Consider the following 9932-nt stretch of genomic DNA (forward strand, 5'->3'; position numbering starts at 1 on the left):
ACAATTGAGGAGAAGGGAGATAGACAATAAAATCTTAGCATGTAATGTCCTGGGGATAATATGGTATGCTACAGAGAAAAAGAAAGCATTGTCTGGGAATAAGAAGTGTGCAAAGGGTTGTGATTTGAAAGGTGTTTTCAGGGAAGTTTTCTGACATTTACCAGAGACCTGAAAAAAAAGTAAAGAACTGACTCAAGTGACTATGCAGGGGAAGAATTCTTCAGGCAGCAGGCAGAGCAAGTCAAAGGCTCTGAGGTTTGAGAGTGCTTGGTGGATTTGAGCCCTAGCCCAGGAGGCCAGCATGGTGGCAGTGGAATGGGAAAGAGTGGTAGCAGAAGGGTACAGGGAGGAACCAGATTATTCCAGGGCACACGGGCCACTGTAAGACCTTGGCTTCTATCTGCAGTCATACAGAAAGACATTGGAGGCTTTTGAGCAGAAGGTATGACTTAACTTCAATATTGAAATGACCACCGGTGTTGGGTAGAGAATAGAACATGTGGGTGGGAGAAGGGAGGCAGAAGTAAGAGACCAACTGTGAAAAATATGTAATAATATGAGAGTTGGTAGTGACTTGCCCAGAGTGGTAGCAGTGGAAATGATAAGAAACAATTAAAGCTAGGCATAGTATGAAAGTAGAGGCACTAGGATTTCCTGTCATGTGCAAAAGAAAGACAGGATCACCGAGGACTCCAAGGTTTTTCTGAGCAAGTGCAACGGTGAAGTTCCCATTTACACAGATGGAGAAAAATATAGAAGGAGGACATTTTGTGCAATTCAGAAATTTGATTTTGAACATATCCTGTGTGAGATGCCTGTAAGACATTTAAGTGGAAATGTTATGTAGGTAGTTGGATATGTAAGTATGGAAGTTAGAGGAAAAGTCAAGGTTAGAGATGAGCATTTGTGAGCTCTCTGTATATGGGAAGTTTCTGAGGGCTTGATACTAGATTGAACTCATTTAGGGCTTAAGTATAGATAAAGAAGAAATTTATAGTTGATCCATGGAACACTCCAACATTTAAAGATTTAGGAAATAATGAGGAACCAGCAGGAGATTGAAAAAGTCTCTATTTACAAAATAAGGAGAAATCTCACACACACACACACACACTCAACACATACACACACACTCTCCCTCTCTTTCCTTTTATTTCAGAAACCTGAGTTAAGAGGTGGGAGTCAGTCCCTGAAAAAGGACAATGTTGTTTTTCATGAAGTACCAAGAAACCTAAGGATGAAGAGGATTTGACAATGGAACGGCATCTTTAATCAGTCGTGCTTAGACAAGCAAATGACTTTGGAATTTGAGGTGAAGACATAGTACATGATATGCAGGAGGATCATGGGCAAAGATGGCAACAGGAGCTAGAGATAAACTTTTATGACATGCCTTCTTGCTATTGATATAATAGATGCTCTTTGAAAAAAATATAGCAACCGTGCAAATGAATGAAGAGAATAAAATGCACCAATTCCACCTCACTGAGATAACTGCTGCTAACATTTTGATGCATTTTTTTCTAGTTTTTTTCATACACACATATGCATTAACAAAATTATATATACATTCTTGCAGTCTGCTTTTTTATTTGATATAATAGCGGAAATATCTTTGGAAGATTTATTTTTAATTATATTTTGATGAGAAGGAGAGATGATCCAAGGGAAGATTGTGTTAGTTTGAGAAATATCTGGTCCAATATCTTCCAATAAAGCAGGATGATGACTGTCTGTGTATATGAGAGAGACAGAGAACAAGGACAACTCTGGATTCTAAGTGTCTTGGTGACGATACGATGGCTGTGTTATCCATGGGGACTGAGGAAACAGGACTGACTAAAGCTGTGCTTATTTTTTATATCAAGGGGGATTGCAGACTTGCTTTTTGCATAGCCGGAGAATTGTTTGTTTTTTATTACTAGATGTAGCAGAAGCTGAAAGAAAAAGATATCTCAAAATGTTTTGGCTGATATCTACCAATGTAAACAGGCAATGAAATTAGTTTGTGATACAAAGTAGATTGTTTTGACTAAATTACTTGGTTTGGCTTTCCTCACAGCTTACAAAGAAGAAAAACAAGCACCATATCTCCTCTATATTTTTCATGTTGTGGGCGTACAGTCCAGACACATATATCATCAAGAATTAATACGGAAACTTTTTCCTCATCAATCTGTGAAAATTGTAAAAATTCATTTTAGTTTATCAGTAAAGTGTTATGAGCATAACCACAGCAAAATAATGTCTCCTGTTGACAACTTTCATGGCACGAATTGCCTCTAAAGTAAATACTTGATGCAATTCGATTCAGAAGATATTGGTAAGACCAGAGGCAGTGAAAGTCCTTTTACCCTTAATGAAATTAATGAAAATAATAGAAATAATATCAATGTTTAAACCTCTAACAACAGTAAGTAAAATGTATGTGTGTATTTTTGTTTGTGTATTTTGAGCTCTCTCTATACATGCATTCTTGACTGGTGAGGTCGATTGGCTGGAGAAGGGACTTTACAAGGTCAAGGGCACACATTCCACTGGCCACATAGAAGCAGAAAACGATGTCATAGCTATCAAATGCACCAAGAATTCCATACAGTCATTTCATGGACATGTGGTCTAGTCATGTAAAGACCAGCCAAGAGAGTTCGGCTGGTTCAGTAAAATCCACCACACTGTTAGGAAAAACAAACAGGAAACTTTAACATAGATGCCATCTACTATGGGGCAATGATTTCAACTTTGTATGTGGACTACAGTATATATACAGAAGCTCACAGATACACAAACTCAACTGCATCAGAGAAGAGCAAAAGCCCTGCTTATCCTTTATTGCAGTATTTAGCTGAAAACAAACATACTCTAATTGTCTTACACTTTTATTTCTAGTTAATTCTGCATTAGTATGGAAGTTTTAGATGCATTTGAAGAATATTGCATTCTTTTATAAATTTATAATTATTTCATGTATCTGCCATTCGTTATAACCAATCTATGCCTCAGAATATAGAGTTTTTCAGAATATAAAGCAACATCTTTACAGTTCAGAGTTTGTGAAGTCCACTGGGGAAACAACACAACAGCACTGAGAAATTCACTTACTATGTTTCTGCCACTTCACATTGAGGGTCATATGCAATGACAAAGACTGAAATTTACACCATAGATCAAGTTGAGAAAACACTAGTTTCTGATCATTGTACTTTTGCCTTAGAAATCTCAGCTTGTGGTTTCCTGACATTTCCTTTTCTGATTGTGCTATACCGATCCCATATAAAGTACAAAGCAGTATATTAAGTTCCTTTGCAAATCTACCCATGATCCACTGGACTTTGGAACCCAACTGCCCCTCTCATCTTTGAAGGAGAGTTGTGTTTTTATGCTGTTCATTTGAAAAACAAAACAAAACAAATAGGTAAAATGTCAAGTCCATAACCTCTAACAAATCACCATTTCCATCTGCAGCCCTGGCAGTTGTTGAAAAGCAAGAGCAGGAACCGAGAGAAAGCCCCTTCTTTTAGTCGAAAACTCTTGCTCTGCTTAGCAAAATCATGAACCCAAACAGTGTGGGTCAGCCTTTCAATATGCAAAACGGACGAAGGTACCCAATTTTCTTTTATAATAGATTACATAGGAAGTAGTTCTTTGTCAGGGAAATTTGTCGTAATCTTCCAATTTCCTCTTTGAAAAAATCAGACTCTGACCATCAAAACACACTGACTGTAGAAATAAAATATTTATCTAACAGGTTTCAAATCTTAAGGACCGCTTCCTCTTTATTTTTCTTGGACCTTTATGCCTTCCACCCACCAAAGTCTTCACTCAGCCCTACCAATAGCCCAGCTGGCACCACAGATAAGAGGCAAAGTGTTTCCTTCGTGACCTCTAAACATTCTACTCCACAGGAAAAGCAGAGTGGAATGTACACTCAGCAGGCTATAAGCCTGGAGCCACTTTGTCCTGGAGGCATTTCTGCCATAAAACATAATACTATCCACCGTGTTTTGCTCTAAGCAGACCATCTCCCACTCCCCTCTCCCTCCTCTTCCTGCTTCTCACTCCGCACCTGGCTGCAATTCACGATCCGCACGCCACAGAGCAAACAAAAAAGCATGAAACAGCAACAGATTCCTTTGTTTTACATGCAAATCCTACCTCCGGTAGTTGTCACATCTTCCTCAAAAGCCACGCTTAATTTTTAATGACAGCGATCCAGTGCAGTCCTCCAAATAGCCACCGGTAATCATCATTACCTCTTGTGCCTAAAGCCTTTGTGGACCATTAATGTCACAACCCTTTCTAACTCATAGCTTTAATTCTCCCTGCTCAAAATGTCTGAAAGAGTTTGGAAGGACAATAGGAGTGACAGGCACGCTAGACAGCCATGCTTGAAATTAGTTATCTGGAGCTCCGTTAAAGCTGCTTCATACTGTTTTAAAGCGTGCAGGAGGTAGGATTTATTAGCCTATGATAGGCATGCTGTTTCTGTTTTTATTAAATACTGTAATAGGCTGTCTGTTAGCAATGCTGTGATAGGTCCAACATCACTTCCCCACTGCTTTCGAATTCTCATATTAAAAAGGGAGAGAGGGCTCACAGTCTTCCTTCCCAGACCGACATCGCCCTGCACTGGATCAGATTTCCAAATCCTCCTTAACTATAGGAGAGACAGCCAAATAGGTATTTTCGATACGGAAAGTGAACTTGGTAGTAAACAATCTAGGATTCTCCAAACAATTCTCTTACTCCCAGTAAAGGATTCCTGCTCTTCCCAGTTACAAAAATAAGTGTTCTCTGGAGTTAGGTATGAGAATCAATCCAAAGAGGAAAAGTTCTCATTATTACTGAGGTATGACTTAAGGTACACATGTACACAAAATCTCAAATTATAGATCAACTGGACTGAATGGATCATTTAGTGCACAAAGTGTTTATTTTATGCTGACTCTCAGAGCTTTGTGTTTCAGACCGAAGCAATCACATGTCAGGCACAACTGTCAAACGGAAAGAATGAATGGTGGACGGAAAGAATGGGAATGTGTACACTGTCTTGCTCCACTTTGGACCGTCATGATCATGGAAGATAGAAGAGGGATTTCTTAACATTGGTCAAAGAAGAAGGTATTAGTCTGCTGGAAGTACTACTCTGAAAAGTTAAGTACTTTTGCAAGTAAGGAAGCGGAGAAAGTTCTTAGTAGCTCAAGTAACATTTTATCCTCCAACTACCCAACTTATTCATTCTCTTCCGCATTTCCTTTCTTCCTGCTACCCCAGGAGCAATAGTTTTGTAGCAGTTACTACGGAAACTAGATAGTCTGCTCCAGGCAAGGGCTTAAAGAGAGCAGCAGATGTAACATGGACGGATGTGTATTATACTGGCCTATAGAACTAAAAATGAGTAGTAATTAACAAAAACTGCTACAAACTACTACAACAAAATCTTGGAGAGAATGATTATAAGTCACCACTATTTAATTATTGGTAGTTTTGTAATCTAGAAATGCTCTAATGATGAGGTCATAGCATCCATTATTTTATTATATGTAATAACCGAATATTTGAATTGCTCAGATGTCTGATAAAGCAAAGATACTGTTTCCTCCACTCCTTTGTCCCTCCCTGTTTCCCTCCCTCCCTCCCTCTCTGTCTCTCTTTCTTTCTTTTCTCTCCTTCCTTCCTTCCTTCCTTCCTTCCTTCCTTCCTTCCTTCCTTCCTTCCTTCCTTCCTTCCTTCCTTCCTTCTCTCTTTCCCTCTCTCTCTTTCTCTCTCTCTCTCTTTCTCTCTCTCTCTCTTTCTTTCTCTCTCTCACTCTTTTGAGAGAGAGGTCCACTATGTTATCCATGGTGTTCTCGAACCTTTCTTTTTCTAGACTCCTGGTTGTCAGTTTGAATATGCCCTGATGGTGGTGAATTTTAGCTGTTGCTTCACTGCTCACAGTTTCTTCTCAGAAATGAAATGTGATTTAGAGGAAAAATCTCCTTGTATCACAAACCATAATTACATTTTATTCTCTTTGAGTATCTTTTATAGTGGTTTTCCTGGGACAACCAAAGTCAGAAAATACTTATTGCAACAAAAATTTAAAAAAAAAAAAAAAAAAAAAAAAAAAAAAAAAACAACTTTGCCCATTTAGTTGGTAGGAAAAAGAGAAAAAGATTTTTTCAAATTTTCAGTTTTCCGAGTAGTAAAAGAAAAAAATTCTTTTATGTTAAGTGTCCAAGACATTTCACTAGCCTCATGGTCATCCAGGAGGAACTATTTCTCACCAGAGTAATTAAATTTTCACAGTTGTGAGGAGTCCAGGGAATACAAAATTATTTTCTTTAGTACCTCAGCTTCACAGTTTGTAATTGGAGTAACTGACACCACTGAAGTGAGGGTATAAAAACTCCGAAAAGAAATTGTTGGAAAACAATGCTTCAAGATTTTATGAAAATCCTGTCTTTTATAGGCAAGCAAATAATCCAAACATTTGTAATAGAAAAATTATTTCAGGGGAAAAGTATTTATTCTCTTTTAAAAATAATGGGGCTGGGCGTCGTGGATCATGCCTGTAATCCCAGCATTTTGGGAGGCCGAGGCGGGCGGATCACCTGAGGTCAGGAGTTCAAAATCAGCCTGACCAACATGGAGAAACCCCGTCTCTACTAAACATACAAAAAATTAGCTGGGCATGGTGGTACATGCCTGTAATTCCAGCTACTCGGGAGGTTGAGGCAGGAGAATTGTTTGAACTCTGGAGGCAGAGGTTGTGATAAGCCGAGATCATGCCATTGCACTCCAGCCTGGGCAACAAGAGCAAAACTCCATCTCAAAAATAAATAAATAAATAAATAAATAAATAAATAAATAAATAATAAAAAAAGGAAAAGTAATATTATAAATTATATATCACAGTTATTTTTTCAAATGTAAGGAAATATTTAAATTATAACCTAAACACCACTATATGATTTAGAGAAAGAAGAGAAGAGAAGAGAAGAGAAGAGAAGAGAAGAGAAGAGAAGAGAAGAGAAGAGAAGAGAAGAGAAGAGAAGAGAAGAGAAGAGAAGAGAGGAGAGAGGAGAGGAGAGGAGAGGAGAGGAGAGGAGAGGAGAGGAAAAGAGAAGAGAAGAGAAGAGAAAAGAAAGGAATAGGAAAGGAGAGGAGAAGGGAGAAGAGAAAAGGGGAGGGGAAGAAAGCAGAGAGGAGGGATCAGAAAAAATACCCCAGTTGTATACTTCCCTCCAATTTTTATCTGTGGTTAATTCAGAAAACAGTGGCTAAAAATACAAGAGATAAATCAATAAGATTTTGATAATGGGATAAAGCGAGAGGGTGGGCCTGGGGTGGGGATTGTTAGTGATGCTTTCTTGAGGCTCTGTTTCTGGAGGAGCAAAGAAAGTGCCTAACTCGACCCATCTGAGAATAAAGGAGGTTTCTGGAAGGAGCAGTGTTCAGATGGGAATAGGGGTGGAGCATAAGGGGTGGTTTGTTGAGGTAGTGAAAGAGCAGGAAACGAGGAAGGGAAGCTGAAGGAAGAGAAAGAAGAGAAAAAGGAGAAAAGAGATTTATGAGGAAGGGAGGAAAGAATTTATTGAGGTAGCGTGGTGTTGGAAGAGGGAACAGGTTTGAAATAAGGCAGCCTGACTTTGAAACAGTCTGCTAGCCTGTTTACACTTCACTATGATCAAATGAAATGATAGCGACGGCTGTTCTAAGACTGCAGTGATGTGAGTGAAGGGACATAATGTAAGAGTAAAGCTCTTTATAAAGAGACGTACTGAAATAAATTTTAGTTATTATAGAGCAGGAAGAAAGAGAGAGATGCATGACTGAAGATGAGGAGAGGGCCACAAAAGGAAAGAGAGGAGAAAAGAGATAGGAAGAAAAGGAAGCATGAAAAGAACCTCTCCAGGGGAGGTAGAAGAGAGAAAAATTTCTCCTGTTGAATCATATAAGATACAATCCCTTTCTTGCATTTGTTTTGTTTTCTGGATCACATTTCAATAGCTGTTGATTTAGTTCTACCTCTATCATGAAGTTTCAGATAATAAAGTGTCTTTGAAGCTCATACCTTCTTCAACAAGAGAGAAACCTACGCTGAATTTGTTGAAAGCTTATTCTACCATTTTGAAAACAGCTGATCTGAGGAGTGAATTTAGTAACTCTTAGCATCACTTTTCTGGATGGTTCCCTGGAGAGTGAAGTTTGGGCCTGGAGAAGGCAGGGTCTGAAGTGACATTTCAGAGCTATATTACCAAACACATTCAGCAAGAATACTTTGTGCATCTGTAACTTGATAACATTTCAACAGCATCTGCTCCCTGAATGTACATCCGAGAACTTGTTCTGGAAAGAATTTGTGTGCGTTAACCAATACTAGGTTAAGAACTCGAGACTGGGGGAGAGTGGTGTGATCACACATGCACAGAATTTGCAGTTCACATGCACAGCCTGCTAGTGAAATGGTTTAATGAATGGAACGATGAATGCATAATTTCATTATGAGTCATCACTATTAAAATGAAAATTTGATAGATACATAACCAGAAAACGTAGCTATCTGTTACAGACACAAGTGCTAATTATATTTTGGAGTCTATAATTTATGCTCTGAATAATACAGCGAGTAACTGCTTTTGCCCTATTATGACTATTTTTCTAGAAACAACAGGAAAGTTAGTTTAGACACTGCTTCCTTACTATTATATTTCTGTGAATGTCGAAGCTGACTCACTCTGAAGTGATCTACAATTCCACATTAGGTGCATACAAAAAGCATTTTCTAGTATAAACTCAAATGCATAAATTTAGAAAGCAATTAAAGACAAGAGTTGAAGAAAATCTAACATTAAACTAGCATCTTATTTCTTAAATAGAAATGATTGGTCTGTATCACTTTTCACAAAAATTTTCCTTCAAATTTAAATTTTTCTAAAAAAGTTTTCATGAAATTATAGTTTCTAAAAGTTTACATTTCTGGAGTATATTTGCTCATATATAATATAAGGCAAATATTAACAATTACATTTCCATCTAGGGAAACTGAAGATAAAGGAGGTTTAATGATTTTTTTTTTACAATCATGTAGCCTGTGAGTATGTCATCATAATCCAGTGTTCTTCTTATTTCATAAAATTTTTCACCTAGGTCCTATATTTTTTAGTTAAAACTTCTACTTCAGAAATATATGCAGCAGAAGATTTTTTTTTTAATTTAAAAATAAGAGAGACAAAGAGAAGCTACAGACTGGTAGAAAATATTTGCAAAACATATTTTATAAAAGACTGCTATCCTAGCTACACAAGGAACACTTAAGATCTAACAATAAGAAAACACACAACCTGATTTAAAAATGTGCCAAAGACCTTAACAGACACTTCACCAAGAAATATATATTGATGGCAAATAAGCATATGAAAAGACGCTCCACATCATATGTCATCAGGGAAATGCAAATTAAAACAACGCACTACCACTGTGCACCTATTAGAAGGCTCAAAATCTAGAACAGTGACAACACCAAATTCTGGAGAGGATGTGGAGCAACAGGAACTCTCATTCATTACTGGTGGAAATGCAAAATGGTGCAGCCACTGTGCAAGACTGTAAGCAAAGCATACTCTTACCATATGATCCAACAAACAGGCTGCTTGGTATTTATCCAAAGGAGCTGAAAACTTGTGTCTACACAAAAACTTGCACACAAATGTTTATAGCAGCTTTATTCATAATTGCCAACATTTGGAAGCAACCAAGATGTCCTTCAGTAGCTGAATAAATAAACTGTGGTACACCCAGACAATGGAATGTTATTCAGCACTGAAAAAAAGAGCTATCAAGCCATGAAAAGACACGGAGGATGGTCAAATGCACATTACTAAGTGAAGTAAGCTAATCTGAAAAGTCTACATACTAATTTCAGCAACCTGATGTTCTGGAAAAGTGAA

The 9932-nt window shown here is 37.8% G+C and overlaps 1 protein-coding gene across 1 annotated transcript in view; it reads right to left on the bottom strand.

Moving 5' to 3' along the window:
• The window catches only part of KCNMB2 (potassium calcium-activated channel subfamily M regulatory beta subunit 2), a 308021-nt gene extending 303534 nt beyond the window's left edge, over positions 1–4487 (bottom strand). Inside the window, exon 1 of the mRNA XM_007972053.3 lies at positions 4156–4487. The gene's annotated coding sequence lies outside the window, so the exon portion shown is untranslated. The remainder of the gene's footprint in view (positions 1–4155) is intronic.
• Positions 4488–9932: the final 5445 nt, after the last annotated feature.

Source organism: Chlorocebus sabaeus, chromosome 15 (genome assembly GCF_047675955.1).
Source record: "Chlorocebus sabaeus isolate Y175 chromosome 15, mChlSab1.0.hap1, whole genome shotgun sequence".
Lineage (NCBI taxonomy): Eukaryota > Metazoa > Chordata > Mammalia > Primates > Cercopithecidae > Chlorocebus > Chlorocebus sabaeus.